This window comes from Loxodonta africana, unplaced genomic scaffold (genome assembly GCF_030014295.1).
Source record: "Loxodonta africana isolate mLoxAfr1 unplaced genomic scaffold, mLoxAfr1.hap2 scaffold_62, whole genome shotgun sequence".
NCBI lineage: Eukaryota > Metazoa > Chordata > Mammalia > Proboscidea > Elephantidae > Loxodonta > Loxodonta africana.
Genome location: NW_026975348.1, coordinates 784,505 through 798,241, shown reverse-complemented (window position 1 = coordinate 798,241; position 13,737 = coordinate 784,505).

Below are 13,737 nucleotides of genomic sequence, written 5' to 3'. Positions count from 1 at the left end.
GTGACTGTACCGAGGTACCTTAGAAGGAAGGCCTTTGACTGTACCCAGAGGTACCTCTGAAGGAACGACTGGTGAGTGTAACCAGAGGTACCTCGTAAGAACAGCCTGGTGAGTGTACCCAGAGGTACCTCGGAAACTAGTCCTGATGACTGTACCCACAGGTACTTCGGAAGGAAGGCCTGGAGACTGTACCCAGACGTACCTCGGAAGAAAGGCCTGGTGACTGTAGTCAGAGATACCTCAGAAGGAAGGCCTGGTGACTGTACCCAGGGGTAGCTCGGAAGGAAAGCCTGGCGACTGTACACAGAAGAACCTCAGAAGAAAGTCCTGGTGACTGTACCCAGAGGTACCTCGGAAGGAAGGCCTAGTGACTGTACCCAGAGTTACCTCGAAACAAATGCTTGGTGACGGTACTTAGAAGTACCTGGGAAGGAAGGCCCGGTGACTGTACCCAGAGGTATCTCAGAAGCAAGACCTGGTGACTCTACACAGAGGTACCTCAGAAGGAAGGCCGGGTGACTGTACACAGAGGCACCACGGAAGGAAGGCCTGGTGACTCTACCCAGAGGTACCTTGGAAGAAAGGCCTGGTGACTACCCAGACGTACCTCCGAAGAAAGGCCTGGTGACTGTACTCAGAGGTACCCCAGAAGAAAAACCTCGTGACTGTACCCCGTGGTACCTCAGAAGGAAGGCATGATGACTGTACCCAGAGGTACCTCGGAAGGAAGGCCTGGTCACTGTACCCAGAGCTAACTCTGAAGGAATGCCTGGTGACTGTACCCAGAGGTACCTCGTGAGAAAGGCCTGGTGACTGTACCCAGAGGTACCTCAGAAGAAAGGCCTAGAGACTGTTCCCAGAGGGACCTCAGAAAGAAGGCCGTGTGACTGTACCCAGAGATACCTCTGAAGGAAGGCCTGTTGACTCTACCCATAGGTACCTCAGAAGGAAAACCTGGTGACTGTACCCGCAGGTACCTCGTAAGAAAGATCTGGTGAGGGTACACAGACTTACCTCGGAAACAAGGGCTGGTGACTGTATCCAAAGGTACCTCAGAGGGAAGGTCTGGTGACTGTACCCAGAGGTAGATCGGAAGAAAAGCCTGGTGACTGTACCTAGAGGGACCTCAGAAATAATCCCGGGTGACTGTACCCAGAGGTACCTCAGAAGGAAGGGCGGTGACTGTACCCAGAGGTACCTCGGAAGAAAGGCCTGGTGACTGTACCCAGAGGGACCTCAGAAATAAGCCCGGGTGCTGTACCCAGAGGTACCTCAGAAGGAAGGCCGTTGACTGTACCCAGAGGGACCTCAGAAGAAAGGCCTGGTGACTGTACCCAGAGGGAACTGAGAAAGAAGGCAGAGTGACTGTACCCAGAGGGACCTCAGAAGGAAGGCCTTTGACTGTACCCAGAGGTACCCCTGAAGGAACGCCTGGTGATTGTACCCATAGGTACCTCAGAAGGAACGACTGGAGACTGTAACCAGAGGTACCTCGTAAGAACGGCCTGGTGAGTGTACCCAGAGGTACCTCGGAAACTAGTCCTGATGACTGTACCCACAGGTACTTCGGAAGGAAGGCCTGGAGACTGTACCCAGAGGTACCTGAGAAAGAAGGCCTTTGAGTGTACCCAGAGGTACCTCTGAACGAACGCCTGGTGACTGTACCCAAAGGTATCTCAGAAGGAAAGCCTGGTGACTGTACGCAGAGGTACCTCAGAAGGATGGCCTGGTGAGTCTACCCAGAGGTACCTTAGAAGGAAGGCCTGGTGACTCTACCCGGAGGTACCTCGGAAACAAAGCCTGATGACTGTACTCAGAGGTACCTCGGAAGGAAGGCCTGGGGACTATACCCAGAGGTACATCGGAAGGAAGGCCTGGTGACCATTCCCAGAGGTACCTCGGAAGGAAGGCCTGGTGACCGTACCCAGACGTACCTTGGAAGAAAGGCCTGGTGACTGTACCCAGAAGTACCTCGGAAGGAAGGCCTGGTAACTATACCCAGACGTATCTCTGAAGAAAGGCCTGGTGACTGTATTAAGAGTGGCCACGGAAGGAAGGCCTGGTTACTGTACCCAGAGGTACCTGAGAAGGAAGGCCTGGTGGGTGTACCCACAGGAACCTCAGATGGAAGGCCTGGTGACTGTACCCAGCGGTACCTCAGAATGAAAACCTGGTGATTGTACCCAGAGTTCCCTCTTAAGAAATGCCTGGTGACTGTACCCAGAGATACCTCGGAAGGAAGAGCTGGTGACTGTACCGGGCGATATTTCAGAAGAAAGACCTGGTGACTGTACCAAGAAGCACCTCAGAAGAAAGGCATGGTGACTACACCCAGAGGTACTTCGGAAGGAATGTCTGGTGACTGTACCCACAGGTATCTCGGAAGGAAGGCCTGGGGATTGTACCCAGAGGTACATCGGAAGGAAGGCCTGTTGAGCGTACCCAGAGATACCTCAGAAGGAAGGCTTGGTGACAGCACTCAGAGGTACCTGGGAAGGAAGGCCTGGTGACTGTACTCCGAGGTACCGCAGAAGGAATGCCTGGTGACAGTACCCAGACGTACCTCGGAAGAAAGTCCTGGTGAGTGTACTCAGAGGTACCTCGGAGGGAAGGTCTTGTGACTGTACCCAGAGTTACGTCGGAAGGAAGGCCTGGTGACTGCACCGAGAGGTTCCTCGGAAGGAAGGCCTGGTGAGTGTACCCAGACGCACCTCGGAAGAAAGTCTTGGTGACTGTACTCAGAGGTACCGCGGAAGGAAGGCCTGGGGACTTTACCCAGAGATAACTTAGAAGGAATGCCTGGTGACTGTACAGAGATCTACCTCGGAAGGAAGGCCTGGTGACCGCGCCCAGAGGTACGTCGGAAGGAAGGTCTGGGGACCGTACCCAGAGGGACCTCGGAAGAAATGCTTGGTGACGGTACTCAGAAGTACCTGGGAAGGAATTCCTGGTGACTGTACTCGGAGGTACCGCAGAAGGAAGCCCTGTTGACTGTACCCAGAGGTATCTCAGAAGGAAGGCATGGTGACTGTACCCAGAGGTACCTCGGAAGGAAGGCCTGGTGACTGTACCCAGAGGTACCTCAGAAGGAATGCCTGGTGACTGTACTCAGAGGTACCGCGGAAAAAGGTCTGGTGAGTGTACCCAGATGTACCTCGGAAGGATGGTCTGGTGACTATACCCGGAGGCACCTCCGAAGGAAGGCCTGGTGACTGTACTCAGAGGTACCTCAGAAGAAATACCTCGTGACTGTACCCAGAGGTACCTGAGGAGGAAGGCCTGGTGACTGTACCCAGGGGTACCTCGGAAGGAAGGCCTACTGACTGTACCTAGAGGTAAGTCCGAATGAGGCGTGGTGACTGTACCCAGGGCATCTCCCAAGGAAAGCCAGGTGACTGCAGCCAGAGGTACCTCGGAAGAAAGGCCTGCTGACTGTTCCGAGAAGTACCTCAGAAGGAAGGCCTGATGACTCTACCCAGACGTACCCCTTCAGAAAGGCCGGGTGACTGTACTCAGAGGTACCTCGGAAGAAAGGCCTGGTGACTGTACCCACAGGTACCTCGGAAGGAAGGCCTGGTAACTGTACCTAGAGATAACTCGGAAGAAAGGAGTGGTGACTGTACCCAGGGTAACTCCCAAGGAAAGCCTGGTGACTGTAACCAGAGGTACCTCGGAAGGAAGGCCTGCTGACTGTAGCCAGAGTTACCTCCGAAGGAAGGCCTGGTGACTGTACCCAGAGGTAACTCGGAAGAAATGCCTGGTGACTCTAAACAGAGGTACCTCGGGAGGAATCCCTGGTGACTGTACCCAGAGGTACCTCAGAAGGAAGGCCTGGTGATTGTTCCTAGAGATACCTCCGAAAGGAAGGCCTGGTGACTGTACACAGAAGTACCTCGGAAGAAAGGCCTGGTGACTGTACCCAGAGCTAACTCAGAAGAAAGACCTCGTGACTGTACCCAGAGGTACCTCCTAAGAAAGGCCTGGTGACTGTACCCAGAGAGACCTCAGAAATAAGCCCGGGTGCTGTACCCAGAGGTACCTCAGAAGGAAGGCCGTTGACTGTACCCAGAGGGACCTCGGAAGAAAGGCCTGGTGACTGTACCCAGAGGGAACTGAGAAAGAAGGCAGAGTGACTGTACCCAGAGGGACCTCAGAAGGAAGGCCTTTGACTGTACCCAGAGGTACCCCTGAAGGAACGCCTGGTGATTGTACCCATAGGTACCTCAGAAGGAACGACTGGAGACTGTAACCAGAGGTACCTCGTAAGAACGGCCTGGTGAGTGTACCCAGAGGTACCTCGGAAACTAGTCCTGATGACTGTACCCACAGGTACTTCGGAAGGAAGGCCTGGAGACTGTACCCAGAGGTACCTGAGAAAGAAGGCCTTTGAGTGTACCCAGAGGTACCTCTGAACGAACGCCTGGTGACTGTACCCAAAGGTATCTCAGAAGGAAAGCCTGGTGACTGTACGCAGAGGTACCTCAGAAGGATGGCCTGGTGAGTCTACCCAGAGGTACCTTAGAAGGAAGGCGTGGTGACTCTACCCGGAGGTACCTCGGAAACAAAGCCTGATGACTGTACTCAGAGGTACCTCGGAAGGAAGGCCTGGGGACTATACCCAGAGGTACATCGGAAGGAAGGCCTGGTGACCATTCCCAGAGGTACCTCGGAAGGAAGGCCTGGTGACCGTACCCAGACGTACCTTGGAAGAAAGGCCTGGTGACTGTACCCAGAAGTACCTCGGAAGGAAGGCCTGGTAACTATACCCAGACGTATCTCTGAAGAAAGGCCTGGTGACTGTATTAAGAGTGGCCACGGAAGGAAGGCCTGGTTACTGTACCCAGAGGTACCTGAGAAGGAAGGCCTGGTGGGTGTACCCACAGGAACCTCAGATGGAAGGCCTGGTGACTGTACCCAGCGGTACCTCAGAATGAAAACCTGGTGATTGTACCCAGAGTTCCCTCTTAAGAAATGCCTGGTGACTGTACCCAGAGATACCTCGGAAGGAAGAGCTGGTGACTGTACCGGGCGATATTTCAGAAGAAAGACCTGGTGACTGTACCAAGAAGCACCTCAGAAGAAAGGCATGGTGACTATACCCAGAGGTACTTCGGAAGAAATGCCTGATGACACTACCCAGAGGTACCTCGGAAAGAAGCCCTGCTGACTGTACCCAGAGGTACCTGGAAAGGAAGTCCTGGTGACTGTACTCAGAGGTACCTCAGAAGAAATACCTCGTGACTGTACCCAGAGGTACCTGAGAAGGAAGGCCTGGTGACTGTACCCAGAGGTAGATCGGAAGAAAAGCCTGGTGACTGTACCTAGAGGGACCTCAGAAATAATCCCGGGTGACTGTACCCAGAGGTACCTCCTAAGAAAGGCCTGGTGACTGTACCCAAAGGGACCTCGGAAGAAAGGCCTGGTGACTGTACCCAGAGGGAACTGAGAAAGAAGGCCGGGTGACTGTACCCAGAGGTACCTGAGAAGGAAGGCCTTTGACTGTACCCAGAGGTACCTCTGAAGGAACGCCTGGTGACTGTACCCAAAGGTATGTCAGAAGGAAAGCCTGGTGACTGTACGCACAGGTACCTCAGAAGGATGGCCTGGTGAGTCTACCCAGAGGTACTTTAGAAGGAAGGCTTGGTGACTCTACCCAGAGGTACCTCGGAAACAAAGCCTGATGACTGTACTCAGAGGTACCTCGGAAGGAAGGCCTGGTGATTGTACCTAGAGGTACCTCGGAAGGAAGGCCTGTTGACTGTACCCAGAGGGACCTCAGAAATAAGCCCGGGTGCTGTACCCAGAGGTACCTCAGAAGGAAGGCCGTTGACTGTACCCAGAGGGACCTCGGAAGAAAGGCCTGCTGACTGTACCCAGAGGGAACTGAGAAAGAAGGCAGAGTGACTGTACCCAGAGGGACCTCAGAAGGAAGGCCTTTGACTGTACCCAGAGGTACCCCTGAAGGAACGCCTGGTGATTGTACCCATAGGTACCTCAGAAGGAACGACTGGAGACTGTAACCAGAGGTACCTCGTAAGAACGGCCTGGTGAGTGTACCCAGAGGTACCTCGGAAACTAGTCCTGATGACTGTACCCACAGGTACTTCGGAAGGAAGGCCTGGAGACTGTACCCAGACGTACCTCGGAAGAAAGGCCTGGTGACTGTAGTCAGAGGTACCTCGGAAGGAAGGCCTGGTGTCTGTACCCAGGGGTACCTCGGAAGGAAGGCCTGGTGACTGTACACAGAAGCACCTCGGAAGAAAGGCCTGGTGACTGTACCCAGAGGTACCTCGGAAGGAAGTCCTAGTGACTGTACCCAGAGCTAAGTCAGAAGGAGCGCCTGGTGATTGTACCCAGAGGTACTTCGGAAGGAAAGCCTGGTGGCTTAACCCAGAAGTGCCTCGAAAGGAAGGCCTGGTGATCATACCCAGAGGTACCTCGAAAGAAATGCTTGGTGACGGTACTTAGAAGTACCTGGGAAGGAAGGCCTGGTGACAGTACTCGGAGGTACCGCAGAAGGAAGGCCTGGTGACTGTACCCAGAGGTAACTCGTAAGGAAGGCCTGGTGACTGTACCCAGAGGTACCTCAGAAGGAATGCCTGGTGACTGTACTCAGAGGTACCACGGAAAAAAGGCCTGGTGAGTGTACCGAGATGTACTTCGGAAGGATGGCCTGGTGACTATACCCAGAGGTACCTCCGAAGGAAGGACAGGTGACTGTACCTAGAGGTATCTCGGAGGGAGGGCATAGTGACTTTACCCAGAGGTACCTCGGAAGGAAGGTCCAGAGACTGCACCCAAAGGTACCTCGGAAGAAAGGCCCGGTGACTGTACCCAGAGGTATCTCAGAAGCAAGACCTGGTGACTCTACACAGAGGTACCTCAGAAGGAAGGCCTGGTGACTCTACCCAGAGGTACCTTGGAAGGAAGGCCTGGTGACTACCCAGACGTACCTCCGAAGAAAGGCCTGGTGACTGTACTCAGAGGTACCCCAGAAGAAAAACCTCGTGACTGTACCCAGTGGTACCTCAGAAGGAAGGCATGATGACTGTACCCAGAGGTACCTCGGAAGGAAGGCCTGGTCACTGTACCCAGAGCTAACTCTGAAGGAATGCCTGGTGACTGTACCCAGAGGTACCTCGTGAGAAAAGCCTGGTGACTGTACCCAGAGGTACCTCAGAAGAAAGGCCTAGAGACTGTTCCCAGAGGGACCTCAGAAAGAAGGCCGTGTGACTGTACCCAGAGATACCTCTGAAGGAAGGCCTGTTGACTCTACCCATAGGTACCTCAGAAGGAAAGCCTGGTGACTGTACCCGGAGGTACCTCGTAAGAAAGGCCTGGTGAGGGTACACAGACTTACCTCGGAAACAAGGGCTGGTGACTGTATCCAAAGGTACCTCAGAGGGAAGGTCTGGTGACTGTACCCAGAGGTAGATCGGAAGAAAAGCCTGGTGACTGTACCTAGAGGGACCTCAGAAATAATCCCGGGTGACTGTACCCGGAGGTACCTCCTAAGAAAGGCCTGGTGACTGTACCCAAAGGGACCTCGGAAGAAAGGCCTGGTGACTGTACCCAGAGGGAACTGAGAAAGAAGGCCGGGTGACTGTACCCAGAGGTACCTGAGAAGGAAGGCCTTTGACTGTACCCAGAGGTACCTCTGAAGGAACGCCTGGTGACTGTACCCAAAGGTATCTCAGAAGGAAAGCCTGGTGACTGTACGCAGAGGTACCTCAGAAGGATGGCCTGGTGAGTCTACCCAGAGGTACTTTAGAAGGAAGGCCTGGTGACTCTACTCAGAGGTACCTCGGAAACAAAGCCTGATGACTGTACTCAGAGGTACCTCGGAAGGAAGGCCTGGGGACTATACCCAGAGGTACATCGGAAGGAAGGCCTGGTGACCATTCCCAGAGGTACCTCGGAAGGAAGGCCTGGTGACCGTACCCAGACGTACCTTGGAAGAAAGGCCTGGTGACTGTACCCAGAAGTACCTCGGAAGGAAGGCCTGGTAACTATACCCAGACGTATCTCTGAAGAAAGGCCTGGTGACTGTATTAAGAGTGACCACGGAAGGAAGGCCTGGTTGCTCTACCCAGAGTTACCTGAGAAGGAAGGCCTGGTGGGTGTACCCACAGGAACCTCAGATGGAAGGCCTGGTGACTGTACCCAGCGGTACCTCAGAATGAAAACCTGGTGATTGTACCCAGAGTTCCCTCTTAAGAAATGCCTGGTGACTGTACACAGAGATACCTCGGAAGGAACAGCTGGTGACTGTACCCGGCGATACTTCAGAAGAAAGACCTGGTGACTGTACCAAGAAGCACCTCAGAAGAAAGGCATGGTGACTATACCCAGAGGTACTTCGGAAGGAATGCCTGGTGACTGTACCCACAGGTACCTCGGAAGGAAGGCCTGGGGATTGTACCCAGAGGTACATCGGAAGGAAGGCCTGTTGAGAGTACCCAGAGATACCTCGGAAGGAAGGCTTGGTGACAGCACTCAGAGGTACCTGGGAAGGAAGGCCTGGTGACTGTACTCCGAGGTACCGCAGAAGGAATGCCTGGTGACAGTACCCAGACGTACCTCGGAAGAAAGTCCTGGTGAGTGTACTCAGAGGTACCTCGGAGGGAAGGTCTTGTGACTGTACCCAGAGTTACCTAGGAAGGAAGGCCTGGTGACTGCACCGAGAGGTTCCTCGGAAGGAAGGCCTGGTGAGTGTACCCAGACGCACCTCGGAAGAAAGTTGTGGTGACTGTACTCAGAGGTACCGCAGAAGGAAGGCCTGGGGACTTTACCCAGAGATAACTTAGAAGGAATGCCTGGTGACTGTACACAGATGTACCTCGGAAGGAAGGCCTGGTGACCGCGCCCAGAGGTACGTCGGAAGGAAGGTCTGGGGACCGTACCCAGAGGGACCTCGGAAGAAATGCTTGGTGACGGTACTCAGAAGTACCTGGGAAGGAAGGCCTGGTGACTGTACTCGGAGGTACCGCAGAAGGAAGCCCTGTTGACTGTACCCAGAGGTATCTCAGAAGGAAGGCATGGTGACTGTACCCAGAGGTACCTCGGAAGGAAGGCCTGGTGACTGTACCCAGAGGTACCTCAGAAGGAATGCCTGGTGACTGTACTCAGAGGTACCGCGGAAAAAGGTCTGGTGAGTGTACCCAGATGTACCTCGGAAGGATGGTCTGGTGACTATACCCGGAGGTACCTCCGAAGGAAGGCCTGGTGACTGTACTCAGAGGAACCTCAGAAGAAATACCTCGTGACTGTTCCCAGAAGTACCTGAGAAGGAAGGCCTGGTGACTGTACCCAGGGGAACCTCGGAAGGAAGGCCTGGTGACTGTACCTAGAGGTAAGTCCGAATGAGGCGTGGTGACTGTACCCAGGGCATCTCCCAAGGAAAGCCAGGTGACTGCAGCCAGAGGTACCTCGGAAGAAAGGCCTGCTGACTGTTCCGAGAAGTACCTCAGAAGGAAGGCCTGATGACTCTACCCAGACGTACCCCTTCAGAAAGGCCGGGTGACTGTACTCAGAGGTACCTCGGAAGGAAGGCCTGGTGACTGTACCCAGAGGTACGTCGGAAGGAAGGCCTGGTGACTGTACCTAGAGATAACTCGGAAGAAAGGAGTGGTGACTGTACCCAGGGTAACTCCCAAGGAAAGCCTGGTGACTGTAACCAGAGGTACCTCGGAAGGAAGGCCTGCTGACTGTAGCCAGAGTTACCTCCGAAGGAAGGCCTGGTGACTGTACCCAGAGGTAACTCAGAAGAAATGCCTGGTGACTCTAAACAGAGGTACCTCGGGAGGAATCCCTGGTGACTGTACCCAGAGGTACCTCAGAAGGAAGGCCTGGTGATTGTTCCTAGAGATACCTCCGAAAGGAAGGCCTGGTGACTGTACACAGAAGTACCTCGGAAGAAAGGCCTGGTGACTGTACCCAGACCAAACTCAGAAGAAAGACCTCGTGACTGTACCCAGAGGTACCTCAGAAGGAAGGCCTGGTGATTGTACCTAGAGGTACCTCGGAAGGAAGGCCTGGTGACTGTACCCAGAGGGACCTCAGAAATAAGCCCGGGTGCTGTACCCAGAGGTACCTCAGAAGGAAGGCCGTTGACTGTACCCAGAGGGACCTCGGAAGAAAGGCCTGCTGACTGTACCCAGAGGGAACTGAGAAAGAAGGCAGAGTGACTGTACCCAGAGGGACCTCAGAAGGAAGGCCTTTGACTGTACCCAGAGGTACCCCTGAAGGAATGCCTGGTGATTGTACCCATAGGTACCTCAGAAGGAACGACTGGAGACTGTAACCAGAGGTACCTCGTAAGAACGGCCTGGTGAGTGTACCCAGAGGTACCTCGGAAACTAGTCCTGATGACTGTACCCACAGGTACTTCGGAAGGAAGGCCTGGAGACTGTACCTAGACGTACCTCGGAAGAAAGGCCTGGTGACTGTAGTCAGAGGTACCTCGGAAGGAAGGCCTGGTGTCTGTACCCAGGGGTACCTCGGAAGGAAGGCCTGGTGACTGTACCCAGAGGTACCTCGGAAGGAAGGCCTAGTGACTGTACCCAGAGCTAACTCAGAAGGAGCGCCTGGTGATTGTACCCAGAGGTACTTCGGAAGGAAAGCCTGGTGGCTTAACTGAGAAGTGCTTCGGAATGAAGGCCTGGTGACCGTACCCAGAGGTACCTTGAAAGAAATGCTTGGTGACGGTACTTAGAAGTACCTGGGAAGGAAGGCCTGGTGACAGTACTCGGAGGTACCGCAGAAGGAAGGCCTGGTGACTGTACCCAGGGGTATCTCAGAAGGAAGGCCTGGTGACTGTACCCAGAGGTAACTCGTAAGGAAGGCCTGGTGACTCTACCCAGAGGTACCTGAGAAGGAATGCCTGGTGACTGTACTCAGAGGTACCGCGGAAAAAAGGCCTGGTGAGTGTACCCAGAGGTACCTCGGAAGGATGGCCTGGTGACTGTAGTCACAGGTACCTCGGAAGGAAGGCCTGGTGACTGTAGTCAGAGGTACCTCGTAAGGAAGGCCTGGTGACTATACCCAGGGGTACCTCGGAAGGAAGGCCTGGTGAGTGTACCCAGACGCACCTCGGAAGAAAGTCCTGGTGACTGTACTCAGAGGTACCGCAGAAGGAAGGCCTGGGGACTTTACCCAGAGATAACTTAGAAGGAATGCCTGGTGACTGTACACAGATGTACCTCGGAAGGAAGGCCTGGTGACCGCGCCCAGAGGTACGTCGGAAGGAAGGTCTGGGGACCGTACCCAGAGGGACCTCGGAAGAAATGCTTGGTGACGGTACTCAGAAGTACCTGGGAAGGAAGGCCTGGTGACTGTACTCGGAAGTACCGCAGAAGGAAGTCCTGTTGACTGTACCCAGAGGTATCTCAGAAGGAAGGCGTGGTGACTGTACCCAGAGGTACCTCGGAAGGAAGGCCTGGTGACTGTACCCAGAGGTACCTCAGAAGGAATGCCTGGTGACTGTACTCAGAGGTACCGCGGAAAAAGGTCTGGTGAGTGTACCCAGATGTACCTCGGAAGGATGGTCTGGTGACTATACCCGGAGGTACCTCCGAACGAAGGACTGGTGACTGTACCCAGAGGAATCTCGGAGGGAAGGCCCAGTGACTTTACCCAGAGGTACCTCGGAAGGAAGACTTGGTGACAGCACTCAGAGGTACCTCGGAAGGAAGGCCTGGTGACTGTACCCAGAGGGACCTCAGAAATAAGCCCGGGTGCTGTACCCAGAGGTACCTCAGAAGGAAGGCCGTTGACTGTACCCAGAGGGACCTCGGAAGAAAGGCCTGCTGACTGTACCCAGAGAGAACTGAGAAAAAAGGCAGAGTGACTGTACCCAGAGGGACCTCAGAAGGAAGGCCTTTCACTGTACCCAGAGGTACCTCTGAAGGAACGCCTGGTGACTGTACCCATAGGTACCTCAGAAGGAACGACTGGACACTGTAACCAGAGGTACCTCGCAAAACGGCCTGGTGAGTGTACCCAGAGGTACCTCGGAAACTAGTCCTGATGACAGTACCAACAGGTACTTCGGAAGGAAGGCCTGGAGAGTGTACCCAGACGTACCTCGGAAGAAAGGCCTGGTGACTGTAGTCAGAGGTACCTCGGAAGGAAGGCCTGGTGACTGTACCCAGAGGTACCTGGGAAGAAATGCCTGATGACACTACCCAGAGGTACCTCGGAAAGAAGCCCTGCTGACTGTACCCAGAGGTACCTGGAAAGGAAGTCCTGGTGACTGTACTCAGAGATACCTCAGAAGAAATACCTCGTGACTGTACCCAGAGGTACCTGAGAAGGAAGGCCTGGTGACTGTACCCAGAGGTACCTCGGAAGTAAGGCCTGGTCACTGTACCCAGAGCTAATTCTGAAGGAATGCCTGGTGACTGTACCCAGAGGTACCTCGTAAGAAAGGCCTGGTGACTGTACCCAGAGGTACCTCAGAAGCAAGGCCTGGTGACTGTACCAAGAGGTAACTCGTAGGAAAGGTGTGGTGAGTGTACCCAGGGTAATTCCCACGGAAAGCCTGGTGACTGTAACCAGAGTTACCTCGGAAGGAAGGCCTGGTGAGTGTAACGAGAAGTACCTCAGAAGGAAAGCCTGATGACTCTACCCAAACGTACCCCTTAATAAAGGCCGGATGACTGTACTCAGAGGTACCTCGGAAGGAAGGCCTGCTGACTCTACCCAGAGGGACCTCGGAAGGAAGGCCAGGTGACTGTACCCAGAGGTACCTGGAAAGGAAGGCCCGGTGATTGTACCCAGAGGTACCTCGGAAGGAAGGCCTGGTGACTGTACCCAGACGCATTCGGAAGAAAGTCCTGGTGACTGTACCCAGATGTACCTCGGAAGGAAGGCCTGGTGACTGTACCCAGAGATACCTGGGAAGAAATGCCTGATGACACTACCCAGAGGTACCTCGGAAGGAAGCCCTGCTGACTGTACCCAGAGGTACCTGGAAAGGAAGGCCTGGTGACTGTATCCAGAGGTACCTCGGAAGGAAGGCCTGGTGACTGTACCTAGAGGTAACTCCGAAAGAGGCGTGGTGACTGTACCCAGGGTATCTCCCAAGGAAAGCCAGGTGACTGCAGCCAGAGGTACCTCGGAAGAAAGGCCTGGTGACTGTTCCGAGAAGTACCTCAGAAGGAAGGCCTGATGACTCTACCCAGACGTACCCCTTCAGAAAGGCCGGGTGACTGTACTCAGAGGTACCTCGGAAGGAAGGCCTGGTGACTGTACCCACAGGTACGTCGGAAGGAAGGCCTGGTGACTGTACCTAGAGATAATTCGGAAGAAAGGAGTGGTGACTGTACCCAGGGTAACTCCAAAGGAAAGCCTGGTGACTGTAACCAGAGGTACCTCGGAAGGAAGGCCTGCTGACTGTAGCCAGAGTTACCTCCGAAGGAAGGCCTGGTGACTGTACCCAGAGGTAACTCGGAAGAAATGCCTGGTGACTCTAAACAGAGGTACCTCGGGAGGAATCCCTGGTGACTGTACCCAGAGGTACCTCAGAAGGAAGGCCTGGTGATTGTTCCTAGAGATACCTCCGAAAGGAAGGCCTGGTGACTGTACACAGAAGTACCTCGGAAGAAAGGCCTGGTGACTGTACCCAGAGCTAACTCAGAAGAAAGACCTCGTGACTGTACCCAGAGGTACCTCAGAAGGAAGGCCTGGTGATTGTACCTAGAGGTACCTCGGAAGGAAGTCCTGGTGACTGTACCC